Below are 13485 nucleotides of genomic sequence, written 5' to 3'. Positions count from 1 at the left end.
TGAGCAAGAGGCAATTTAAGGGCTTAGGTGGGAAACTGCAAATGATTTAAGTATAGACAGCAGATTGGCCCAGAGAGAATAACAGAACTGGAAGGGACCTTGGAGGTCTTCTAGTCCAGCCCCCTGCTCGAGCAGGAGATCCTACAGCATTCTGCCCAAAGGGCTGTCCGGTCTCCCCTTAAAAGCTTCCAGTGATGGAGCAGCCACAGCTTCTGGAGGGAAGCCGTTCCACTGACTGATTGTTCCCACTTAATTCTTCTCTCCTTCATCAGTGTCCATCCGTGGCTTCTTGTCCTGCCTTCTGCTGCTTTGGAGAATAGCTTGACGCCCCCCCCTCCCACCACCCCTTCTTCTTTGGGGCAGCCCCTCAAATATTGGAAGACTGCTGTCGTGTCACCCCTGGGCCTTACTTTTCATTAAATGAGACGTTTTGTGGAGAACGAATTGTGTAGAACGAAAAAGAAAGAAAAAGAAGTTCTGTCCGGCAGATTTGCAAATTGGCCACCCACCCAGTGCCCAACCCCCAACACTTCCCAGGTTGTTCGTTCTTTATGATAATCATCTTTTTCTCTGGAATGAATGCTACCTCTTTTACGGAAGGAGGTGAGCGGAAGAAATAAAAATAAAAAAGAAATAAAAATCTAATAAAAATATAATAAAACTGCAACCAGCGGTTTTAGCAAAGCTGTCCCTCTGAAGCAGGAATTATTGACACTAAACAACCGGGCTCCCAGCAGTTACAAAGGGCAAGAGGCTTCTGGTAGTTTTTGCTCCCTGGAGGATCCTTAGGAAGAAGAAGCGTCTACAGCTCTTGCCTGGCTGGCCAGCCGAAGCTAAGGCGGAAGTGAATGGCCAGGCTCGCCACCAAGTTACGAGGGGAGAACTGTTCTGTACCAGCCTGCTACCGGCCCTGCAGCAAAAGCAGGGACAACCCCTTTACAAACGGCAAGAGGCTGGAATAAAGCCTGCCAAATTTATTAACATAAAACAGAGCAAGACAAGACACTAACCATGAAACAGGAGCTATGAAACAGGAACTAATCAAGCGGTTGCCTTCAGGAAACCAGCCCTCCCACACATTCCCCTTTTAAACAGTTCAGGGCGTGACTTCTCTCTGCCTCCTTCCGAGGTGCCCCATTGCCTTCCTCTGTTTACTCCTGATTGACTGCCTCCTGCGTCGGGCGTCCTTGAACAGGGCCAGCTGTGGGTCATCTTCATCCACGCTGTCAGGCTCACACAGCTGGGTCTCTGTCGTGACCAAGTGGGAGGGGCCTGGCTGAGGGCTCTGCGGAGCCTCAAAGCCATCATCAGCAAGCTCTTCAACACCCCCCCTCCTCCTCCTCTGAGTCGTCCGACCCAACTGCCGAACCCACAGGCTGACCCTGAATCACAACAAGAACAGCCAAGAGCGCTTTTTAGCCACCCCTCCGAAAGAGGAGAGGGCAAAAGCTGGCTTGAAACTCAACTGAGTTAAAAAAAAATGCAAGACCATCCCTTCCCGGCAAATAGGGGGCGAAGAAATGGAAGCAGTGACAGACCTCTTTTTCTCGACCTCTTGGGCTCAGACTGCAGGGGGGGAAATGCGGCCATGAAATTAAAAGGCAGTTGCTCCTTTGGGAGAAGAGCTATGGAAAACCTAGGCAGCGTGTTAAACAGCAGAGAAGTCCCCTCGCCCGCAAAGATCTGCACCGTTAGATAAAGGTTCCCCCCCACGTGCGTGCTAGTCGTTTCCGACTCTAGGGGCCGGTGCTCATCTCCGTTTCAAAGCCGAAGAGCCAGCGCTTGTCCCAGGACGTCTCCGTGGTCCTGTGGCCGGCATGACTAGACGCCAAAGGCGCACGGAGCGCTGTTCCCTTCCCATCGGAGTGGTCCCTATTTTTCTACTTGCATTTTTACGTGCTTTCGAACTGCTAGGTTGGCAGAAGCTGGGACGAGTAACAGGTGCTCACTCTGCTACGTGGCATTCGGGATTCGACCCGCCAAACTACCGACCTTCTGATCGACAAGCTCAGCGTCCTAACCCACTGAGCCACCGCGTCAGTTAACGTTATGCTTTTCCAACTAGGAATGCAGGGCTGTGAGAAGTGGACCATAAGGATGGCTGAGTGCCGAAAAATTGACGCTTTCAAATCGTGATGCTGAAGGAGGCTCCTGAGAGCGACTCGGGCTGCAAGCAGAGGCAGTGGGCCGTGGGGGTCACAGAGGGTCCGATACGCAACTTAGCAACTGAACAACAAGACTGCCAGTAAAAAAAAAAACTGGAGTCAAGGACGAGCAGTGAGATGACCAAGACGGCAGCCTCTAAAGAGAGCTTTCAACAGAATTAAACAGTTCAATGAATGGCTGGCTGGCTCAGGAATTCTGGGAGTTGAAGTCCACAGGCTGCAAAGTTCCCATAATTGCCCACCCCTGATCTAAACCAAGACATTTCAGGACCAAGTCAGAAGAATCTCAGAATTCCCAAACATTCATGCGGATGGAACTCCATCCGAATTTGGGTTCCTTCAGCAAATTTCCCTCCGGGACTGAAGGGACTTGTCAGAATCCATTTATATCACATTCATAAATGTATGTTTAAAACATTATCCCCTCCCCCCTGGATTCTGCCATCTCCTGAGGAAGGAAGAGCGGATGTGGATTCAGCCTGCCTTAGGTTATTTCAAAGACCAAGGGAAACCTTTTGAACTTGGGGAACAAAAGGGAGGGTTAGGGAAGAAGGCATCTGGCTGTGTCTCCATTTGAATCTGTAAAGGAAGAAGACAATAACCGAAAAGATCCGAAGTTCCCTTTTTCCCATGAAAGGGATGACACGAAGTAGAAGGATAATAATAATAATAATAATTTAATTTCTATACCGCCCTTCTCCCAAAGGACTCAGGGCGGTGTACAGGGATGGGGGCTGACCAAATGGGGTTGAGGGAAGGGGGGTTGAACCGGGTACCCTTTATAAAATCTCAATTTGTAAAACAATACTAAGTCCTGTCTTGTATTTCCACAACCAAGCATGTCCTAGTAAAGATTCCTTTTGGACTAGAACTGACTCCAAGAGTTTTTTTTTTCCTAAGACGTGGATTGGGGTGGGTCCTGACAGGACTCCTCCAGAAAGGTTGCTTTTAGCCCAAGCCACCTTTTGGGTCCCAGGCTGCTCTACATCCACACACACCCACTTCCTGCCAGCAGTGGGACTCTGGCAGAAAGGCACACAGCCAGCTCTTAGAAACGCGAGGCTACCTTCGCCAGAGATAGGGGTCCCAGAAAAGCTGCTTTAAAAAACTGGAGAAAATGCAGAAAGCAATTTCAGCCCCGCTAAAGAGGTTCGGAAAGTACACGGCTTGCCTCTGTATTGCGTGCTCTGAAAAGACAACTTTGCAACAATCACAAATTCTGCTAAGGCACTTCCAAGTCGAATGTTGAGCTCAATTACAGAGCAATGATTTAATTAGGAAAAAAGAAAAATGCAGACCTGATGGGCAGGCCCAACTCTAGGGGTGCTCATAAAGCACTGGACATTACTGGGGGGCAAAAAAATACAGGTAGCCCTTAACATACGACCACAGTTGAGCCCAAATTTACGTCGCTAAGCGAAACATTTGTTAAGGGAGTTTCCCCCCATTTTGCAACTTTTCTTGCCACGGTTGTTAAGTGAACCACAGCAGTTAATAAGGTTGTTAAGTGAATCCGGCTTCCCCATGGATTTTGCTTGTCAGAAGGTCCCAAAAGGGGATCACGTGACACAAACACACGCACACACCTGGGGACACTGCAACCGTCATAAATACGAGTCAGTTGACAAGCGGCCAAATTCTGATCACGTGACCGTGGGGAATGCTGCAATGGCTGCATGTGTGAAAATCACACACAAAAGTCCCTTTTTCCAGTGCTGCTGTAACTCTGAAGGTTCACTAAATGAATAGTTATAATCAAAGGCTACCTGTAACTTAGCTGGGGTGTCCCTGTTAAAGGTGGCCTAGATACATTTAAAATAAGCATAAATAAATATGGCTTCAAGTTCCAGAGACTGGAGACCTTCCCTGCTTTCTCACTCAGCCCTGGATCGCTGAAGAGCTAGGAAGGCAGCACGGCCGATCCTAGCCAGGATAATCTACATATCTGCCATCGCACCAAATGGCCCCCCGGAACCTGGTCAGGCTCACTGGGGCAAAATGGCTCAGGAGCCCGTAAAAGGGCCAATCTCTTCCTACAACCATCACCATCTGGCTGGTGATTACCACGCTGATCGCACCCCAAACAGCTCTTGCCCTAGAGATGGCTTTTAGTCCAACCGTGAATAAAACTAAGATTAAAACAAGCTATAACCATCAAACCCGAGCAAGCTATACCACAGAGCTACCACCCAGCAAGGCTGGAATTCCAGTTTAAAAAAACCGTTCTTCTCCGTGGTTGCAGCATAATCAGCTCACTCGAAAACATTTTGGGAAAGTTCATGATAAAATCTTCCCACGTGAGCAAAGAGGGGAAAAGCAATGAGGAATTTCTAGCCACGTAAGGAAGAAGAGAGGGGTAGGACTCGTACTCTGCATAGCCCCTGGAGCTTTTCGCGACTAATAAAAGCAGACACGTTTTGCATGCAAATAAAATTTGCACAATCTGTGCAAGTTACAAAAGTGAGTTTTGCTGCCAAACTAAAAGAAGAAGAAAGCTGATACTGGTGCATAATTTCCTAAAACACAACGTGCATAACAATGAGTATGTGCAATACCAATTACTTAAAAGGTAAAGGTAAAGGTTCCCCCGCACATGCGTGCTAGTCGTTTCCGACTCTAGGGGCCGGTGCTCATCTCCGTTTCAAAGCCGAAGAGCCAGCGCTTGTCCGAGGACGTCTCCGTGGTCACGTGGCCGGCATGACTAGACGCCAAAGGCGCACAGAATGCCGTTGCCTTCCCACCGTAGCGGTCCCTATTTTTCATTTTTACGTGCTTTCAAACTGCTAGGTTGGCAGAAGCTGGGACGAGTAACAGGCGCTCACTCTGTTATGCGGCACTCAGGATTCGACCTGCCAAACTGCCGACCTTCTGATCGACAAGCTCAGCATCCTAACCCACTGAGCCACCGCGTCCCTTACCAATTACTTAAATTCTAGCGAAAGAAGGGAGCGTGTTTCTGACACTATTTCCCCATTATCGAGAGCTGCCAGAAACAGTGAGGCAGACATGGTTAAATTGAACCCAGAGACCTAATTTCTATATTCTTCTCCGGGTTCACCTATCAGCAAGTCACAAGCAAAGTTGCATTTGGAGGGCCCTCGGTCCTCTCTGAGCTTGTTTCCTTGCAGAGGTTTCATTACCCAACTAGGTGATAACATCAGTGCTAGAAGGGAACAAAGTGTGAGGAGGAGGAGGAGGAGTGGGGGGAGGAGCAGAAAGAAGAGGACTGTGGGGTCCTTATCCTTATGTTTCATTACCCGAGCTGGCACTGATGATGTGACCTAGATGGGTCATGAAACATCTGCAAGAAAAACACCCAGCCCAGAGAGCACCAGGGACCCCACAGTCCTCCTCCTCCTCCTCCCTCCTCTCCACAAACCCTACTCCCTTCCAGCACTGATGATGTTCCCTAGCTGGGTGATGAAACTACAAATGCTCTCCTTTAAAGTTGCGTTCATTATATTCACGAAGCCACTGCAAATATAAACGCCCCAGACCACCACCACCACCCCGGGTTCGTGGTCGCTGCAGGTGAGCAGCAGGATCGCTGGTGCTGCAGTCCGGTCTCCCCTGCAAAAAGTCGAAGCAGCCTGCAAAGAGCAGATGGACTGTTTTGGAAATTAGCACAAACCGGAGCCAAGCCCAGGGGATTCGACCTGCCACAGGAGTTCCAGGGCCCAGAGACCCATGCAGCAGCCCTGGACGTGTCCTACCTCTGTGCTCTTCCCCTGGGCTTCTGAGGGCCCTCGCTCTGCTTCAGGAGCCAGCTGATCGGCGCACAGGAGCCCTTCGGATCAACACACCTGAACCGGCAACAACAAAAAAGCCAGCATTGCCCTCCTCTCCCACCAAACCAGTCGGGCAGCGGCTGCCGCATTCCTGCCGCCCCAAGCCACGCCGGGGCACCCACGCAACCTGCCTGAGGAGAAATATTGCATGCAGGAACTCCCTGACTCTTCCTGGAATCAGGAATGCGAAGAATTTCACAAGGGCCGGAGCAAGCCAGCAAGCGCTTTCCAGTCGGCAGATAGAAACCCAGGTTTTATTGCGCTTGCTGGCCTTCCGGGTCTTCTTCTTTCTTCTAGGCGAGGTGGTCCACACCAGACCTCCTGGGGGCAGCAGGAGACTGCTGGGCACCAGAGAGCTGGCCAGGCTCAGTCTCCGGGGCTCAAGATGATCCAAGGCCTGGAGACCAAAACACACAAAGAACGGCTGCGGGACTTGGGTTTGGCTAGTCTAAAGAAAAGGAGAAATAGGGGGGACATGGTAGCAGCCTTCCAGTATCTGAGGGGCTGCCCCAAAGAAGAAGAGGGGGGTCAGGTTATTCACCAGAGCACCAGAGGGCAGGACGAGAAACAACGGATGGAAACTGACCAGAGAGAGAAGCAACCTGGAATTAAGGAGAAACTTCCTAACAGTGAGGACGATTAACCAGTGGAACAGCTTGCCACCAGAAATCCTGGGCGCTCCATCACTGGAGATTTTTAAGAAGAGGCTAGACATTCACCTGTCTGAGACGGTATAGGTGTTCCTGCTTGAGCAGGGGGCTGGACTAGAAGACCTCCAAGGTCCCTTCCAGATTCTATTCTATTCTATTTGGGTTTAGAATAGAACAGAACAGAAGACAATAGGAGCTGGAAGGGACCTTGGAGGTCTTCTAGTCCAACCCCTGGTCAGGCAGGAAACCCTATAACGTTTCAGACAAATGCCTTCAGATTTGCCCCTAGGACAGAGGTCCCCAGCCTTTTGGGCACCAGGGATGGCTTCCGCAGAGAAAGGTTCTTCCGTGGACCGGAGGGGGCCTGGTTTCGTGTGCTGCCCGCATCCCGCGGATGGGGCTTTGCTTCCTTTGTGCGGACCGGTTGCTGGCATGCCACAGACCGGTACTGGTCCACAGACCGGGGGTTGGAGACTCCTGCTTCAGAAGTTGTGGGTGCTCCAACACTGGAGGTTTTCAAGAAGAAATTAGACAGCCACTGCTCCGGATTCTTGGAAGACTGCTATCATGTGTCCCCTGAGCCTTCTCTTCATTAGGCTAAACGTGCCTAATTCTTTTCATTGTTCTTTCTAAGATTTATGAAGCACCTATCTTTGTCGTCCTTCCTCAGCTTCCTCCTTATATTGTGGTGATTAGAACTGGACACCTCACAGTGTGGGTCACACCTATCGCTTCCATCATCTCAACATTTTATTTCTGGCAAAGTGTATTGGCCTTTTCAGTAGCTGCAGCAAACTCAGATTTCCGGGTTGTGTTTAATCTACACCAGGGGTCTTCAAACTTGCCTGGCTGGGGAATTCTGGGAGTTGAAGTCCACAAGTCTTAAAGTTGCCACGTTTGAAGACCCCTGCACTAGACCTTCCCATCTCCATTACCGCCACTGAGGATTAGCTGTACGGCTGCTGCTAAGCCAGGTGATACCTGCCTTGTACCTGTACATCGTGTTCTCCCTAAGCGCGGTCGCTTACACCTGGCCGGTGTTTCGTTAGCCAGAGTCCAACGTTCAGGTTGATCAAGATCCTTTTGAATCTCCAGCCTGCAATTGGCAGGAATAGCCAACACTCCAGAGGACAGGCTTAAGATACAGGAGGATCTGGACAGACGTGGACACTGGGCACTATATCTAACAAAATGAAATTCAATTGTGAAAAAAGGAAGGTTCCACACTTAGGCAGGAAAAACCAAAAATGTACAGGTATAGTATAGATGGTACCTTGCTCAATAGAACAACTGTGAGAGGGACTTTGGAGTCCTAGCGGACAATCACTTCAATATGAGCCAGCAGTGTGCTGCAGCTGCCAAAAAAGCCAACACAGTGCTAGGCTGCATTAACAGAGGGATAGAATCAAGATCACATGAAGTGTTAATACCGCTTTACAAGGCCTTGGTAAGGCCACACCTGGAATCCGGCATCCAGTTTTGGTCACCACGATGTAAAAAAGATGTTGAGACTCTAGAAAGGGTACAGAGAAGAGCGACAAAGATGATCAGGGGACTGGAGGCTACAACATATAAGGAACGGTTGCTGGAATTGGGTATGTCTAGTTTAATGAAGAGAAGGACCAGGGGGGACATGATAGCAGTGTTCCAGTATTTCAGCGGCTGCCCCAAAGAAGAGGGAGTCAAGCTATTCTCCAAAGCACTTGAAGGCAGGACAAGGAGGAGCGGATGGAAACTCATGAAGGAGAGAAGCAACCTGGAACTAAGGAGAAATTCCGGGAGTTGAGGTCCACAAGTCTTAAAAAAGTTGCCAAGTTTGGAGACGCCTGCATTACAGTTTTACAAGGCCTCATAAAGCTCAATTGGTCAAATAATAAATATTGGTAAGTTCAGAGCCAGCAGCCAAATCTAGGCAGAGTCAGGCCAACACACACACACACACACACACACACACACACACACACACACACACAGAGGGCACTTTCTTTGCTTGCTTCTCTTCTTCAGTTACCTGGTCAAAGGCCCTCCCATCCGCCTGGCAGAGTCAGAACGAGGACGCCTGCCGGGAAAAACGCAGCCTCCAGCTTCCGGGAGTCAGGAGCACTTGCTAAGGGAGGACGTTTGCACTGCAGCCCGGAACTGGATCGCTCCTTGCTTGAATTGGCCAAGCGGAAAGAAGCAGGGAAGGGAAGGGAAAAAATCCAGGTCTCACCTTCGGCTGCAACACTCTGGCTAAGCCTGGAAACCTGGAAATCACCGGCCAGGAAGAGCTGGAATAAGTGGAGGGAGAAGCTACTGTCTAAAAGCGTCATAAATAAAGTGGTACACGACTAAAGCCACGCACGTATTTTTAAGCCCCGGTCTCAGCCACTCTCTCTCTCTCTGTGTGTGTGTGTGTGTGTGTGTGTGTGTGTGTGTGAGTGAGTGAGAGAGAGAGAGAGAGAGAGAGAGAACCGTACCTTGCCTGACCTGCAGTCAGCAAATAAATTCAAGAAAGAAATACAGGTAGTCCTCGGCTGGCAAACACAACTTGAGCCCAAAATTTCCACTGCTAAGCAATACAGATGTTAGGCTGAGTTTTGCGCCCTTTTTTACGACTTCTCTTGCCTCCGTGGTTAAGTGAAGCCCTGCAGTTGTTAAGCGAGCAACATGGTTCTTAAGTGAACCTGGCTTCCCCGCTGGCTTTGCTCGTCAGGAGGTCACAGGAGGTCACCAAATCACGTGACCCTGGGACACCGCGACCGTCATCGATATGAAGCAGCGGCCGAGCAGCCGAGTCTCCATCCCGTGACCGCGGGGAGGCGGCAACGGTTGTAAGTTCTCAGGGCCAGCGGCTAAACGAAGGACTTCCGGAAAAGAGAAATCCTATTGTTCAAAATCTCCGGGACGGAGCCAAGTCCCAGTTTGAGGGAGATGCTCGGCTCCCGGCTGGGGACCATCGCGGCGGTCGAGAGCCAGGCAGCCCCCCAGCGCCCCCCTCCCCGCTTGGGGCACCAGCAGCTGAAGACCGGAAGGCGCCAAGGCAGAGCTGGACGGGGGAGAGGGAGCTCTGCAGGTCAGGGTCGGACTGGGGGGTCCCGGGGACCCTCTGAGCTGGGACCTCTCACTGCCCAACTAGGTAACGTCATCAGTGACCTTCCTTCCTTCCTCCCTCACACTCCCTCCCTCCCCTCTACCTACCTCCTTCCTTTCTTCCTCCTTTCCTTCTCCCTCCCTCCCTTCCTTCTCCAGCCCTCCCTCCCTCCCCCTCCCTTCTTCCTTCCTTCCTCCCTTCCTTCCCCCACCCTCCCTTCCTTTTCTTCCTTCCTTCTCTGCCCTCCCTCCCTCCCTCCCTCCCTCCCTCCCTCCTCTCCCTCTCCCTCCCTCCTCTCTACCTACCTCCTTCCTTCCTTCTCCAGCCCTCCCTCCCTTCTTCCTCCTCCCTCCCTCCCTCCCTCCCTTCTCTTCCTTCCTTCCTTCCTTCTCTGCCCTCCCTCCCTCCCTTGGTGCCCTCGGAGCCTGGCCGTTTTTCCTGCAGATGCTCCATTGCCCAAACCAGCGAACCTCAGGGGGGCAGATCCCCGCAGGGCAGCCACCCAGCCCAGAGAGGCAGCTCCGTCCCTGGCAAAGGCCGCAGGGGCCCTTCCTCCACCCCTGACCGGGCCGGGCGGTCAAAGCTCCAGAGGACAACCGTTTCCAGGTTCCCCCAGGGATACTCCCGGGTCGGCCTGGCCCCTGTGGCACTCTGGCCATCCTCACGGGTCCAGATTCGGGCCGACGGGCACAGGAGGAGGCGCGGGGACTCTTAAGGAGTCCAGGGCGGTCCGGTCACGTCCTGCTTGCCCTGCCTGCATCGGAACCCGCAAGGCAAGGGGGCTCCGCGGCTGATGCCGCAGGACGCGGGCAAGCCGGTGGGTTAAAGCCGGTCGGTCTTCACGTCACCGGGAGCCGGTTCCTGATCCAGGGCCCTGCGTGAACCCCCCCAACAGGTAAAATCAGTGATCGAGCTGAGTGGGTCGTGCGAACACAGCCTGCCACCTGCAATCAACCTCTTCTCAGAACACTGAATGCAAATGGGGCAAGACTCACTTAACAACCGTCTCACTCAGCAACAGAAACTTTGGGCTCAACCGTTGGTCACAAGGATTACAACCACAGCGGAGCCCAGCATTTCTGTTGCTAAGCGAGACGGCTCAGTGAGCTTTGCTCCATGTTACGACCTTCCTCGCCTCCGTTGTTAAGTGAATCGCTGCAGTTGTTAAATTAGTAATATGGTTGTTAAGTGAATCCGTCTCCCCCATTGACTTTGCTTGGCAGGTCACAAAAGGGGATCACGTGATCCGAGATGCCGCAACCGTCATAAATACGAGTCAGTGGCCAGGCGTCCTAATTTTGATCACGTGACCTGGTGTGTGTGTGTGTGTGTGTGTGTGTGTGTGTGTGTGTGTGTGAACGATCATTAAATGTGAAAAACGGTCCTGGGTCACCTTTTTCAGTGCCGCTGTAACCTTGAACGGTCACTAAACGAACTGTCGTAAGTGGAGGACCACCTGTACCTCTTGGTCAATCTCAGTGCGGGAAGCAAAGCCAAATACTGCAGGCCTCCACGCGACAACACAGAGGCCACACCCAAACAGAAGAATATTGTTAAGCTACCGACTCTTCTGGTTTCCACACACGCACACACACACACACACACACACACACACACACACACACACACACACACTGAAGTTTAACAACACCTTGATGAACACAAGGTCTTTCAAGACCCAAACTGGGGGGGGAGGAGGCAGGGGGGCATGAATATACCTCAAGTTCTGTTCCAGGGAGCTTTTTTCTCTGGGCGCTTTCCGCGGGCTTCACTTTGGCCTGAGGCGGCCCAAGCCGGCCACTTAGAAAGGGCCAAGCGAAGGGAGAGTGGACCACCCAGCGATGAACAACTCTTCTCCCCATTTTCGCGAGAAATCAAAGTTGCCACAAGGGAGCATCAGAGGCGAAGGACACCTGGGCAGTTTACTCACAGGTAGCTTGTTTTCTGATCGTTCAACAGCACTTAAAAAAAGGCGATTTACGGCTGCTTTTCACACTTAGTGACCGTTGCAGCCTCCCCGTGGTCACGTGATCGAAATTCAGGCACTCGGCAACTGACTAGAATTTATGACGGTTGCAGCGTCCCGGGTCACGGGATCACCTTTTGTGACCTTCTGACCAGGAAAATCAACGGGGAAGCCGGATTCACTTAACAACCGTGCTACTGACTTAACAGCTGCAGTGATTCGCTTAACGACCGTGGCGAGAAAGGTCTTAAAAGGGGGCTCTCTTTAACAATTGTCTCACTTATCAACAGAAAGTTTGGGCTCAGTCTTGATTGCAAATCCAAGACTGCCTCTATTTATTTTTATTGTTTTTTTTATTAAATTTCTACGCTGGCCATCTCGCCGTTAAAGGAGGAGGGAACATTTAAGAAGAAAAATGCCAAAGAGGGGCACGACTTTCAAAAGCTGTCAGGATTTGTTATTATTAAATATATATATATATTTTTAAAAAAGAACAATTTCCCACAGTCTCTGAAGAAGCCACAAGGGCCAGGGTGTTAGAAGACGCTCCCAACTCTTACAGCCACAGAACAGGCCATGCAGCCGGAAGAATTTTTCCTGAACTGCGGACAAGCTGCCACCTTCAAAAGGAAAACAAGAGCTTGACTTTGATCACCCACAGGAGAGTCTCCACCTGAGAGACACCTTCATTAAAGTAGAAGATTACAGGTAATTCTCAGAGTAGCTTCTGAGGGCTGTGTAAAAAGCTCCTGGGGCCTTTCCCAACCCGTGGAAGAGCAAAGCCGGAACTCGCAAACTTTCTGGGCAAAACCTGGCCAGAGAAAGCTGAAGAGGCAGGCCTACAGGTAGGAGAGCCTTGAGGCAGAACATGCCCACTTCCAGCTTCAACACCTTGAAAAACTCTGGGCGATGATGCCCAAGAGCCGCCTGGCTGCCTCCGCCAGGGACTGGAAGGCAGCCGGTGCCTCAGTTTCTGACTGGGAGACGATGTGGGCAAAGGAAGGGCGATGGGTACAATGCCACCTTGGGTAAAAACCCATTTCGCAGCCTGAATAGCACCAAATCACAAACAGCAAAGGGGACTAGGTAGTCCTTGACTTACGACCCCAACTGAGCTCAAACATTCTCTTGTTAAGCAAGACAGTTGCTAAATTTTGATCCATTTTATGACTTTTCTTGCCACAGTTGTTAAGTGAATCGCTGCAGTTGTTAAGCTAGTAGCACGGTTGTTAAGTGAAGCTGGCTTCCCCATTGACTTTGCTCGTCAGAAGGTCGCAAAAGGGGATCCCGTGATCCCAGGACGCTACGACCGTCATAGGTTTGAGCCAGTTACCCAAGCGCCTGACTATTGATCACCTGACCATGGAGATGCTGTAGTGATTGCCAAGTATGAAAAACGGTCGTGAGTCATTTTTTTCAGTGCCATTGTAACGTCAAACAGTCACTAAAAGACCGGTTGGAAGTCAGGGACTAACTGTATTTAATGGGCCAGGAAAGCAGGCGTGCACCAGACACCACAACGGGGCTCCTACACCACAAACAGCGAGGGCACCAAAGCTATCGCGTCTTCCATCTCATTCAGAGAAAGAGCACCGTGACGGCACAGTGGTCAGAATGCAGCACTGCAGGCTAACTCTGCCCACAGCCAGCAGTTCGATCCTGACCGGCTCAAGGTTGACTCAGCCTTACGTCCTTCCGAGGGCGGTAAAATGAGGACCCACTATGCTTAGAGAGCGCCGTAAACTAAAGCACTGTGAAGCAGTACCTAAGTCAACGTCCTATTGCTATTCTCCAGGCCCGACATACAACACGCTGCCTTGAGACACAACCCGTCGGCATTTTA

Source organism: Vipera ursinii (assembly GCF_947247035.1).
Source record: "Vipera ursinii genome assembly, chromosome: 3".
NCBI lineage: Eukaryota > Metazoa > Chordata > Lepidosauria > Squamata > Viperidae > Vipera > Vipera ursinii.
The sequence above is the reverse complement of the archived record's forward strand: the minus strand, read 5'-3'. Positions refer to the sequence as shown.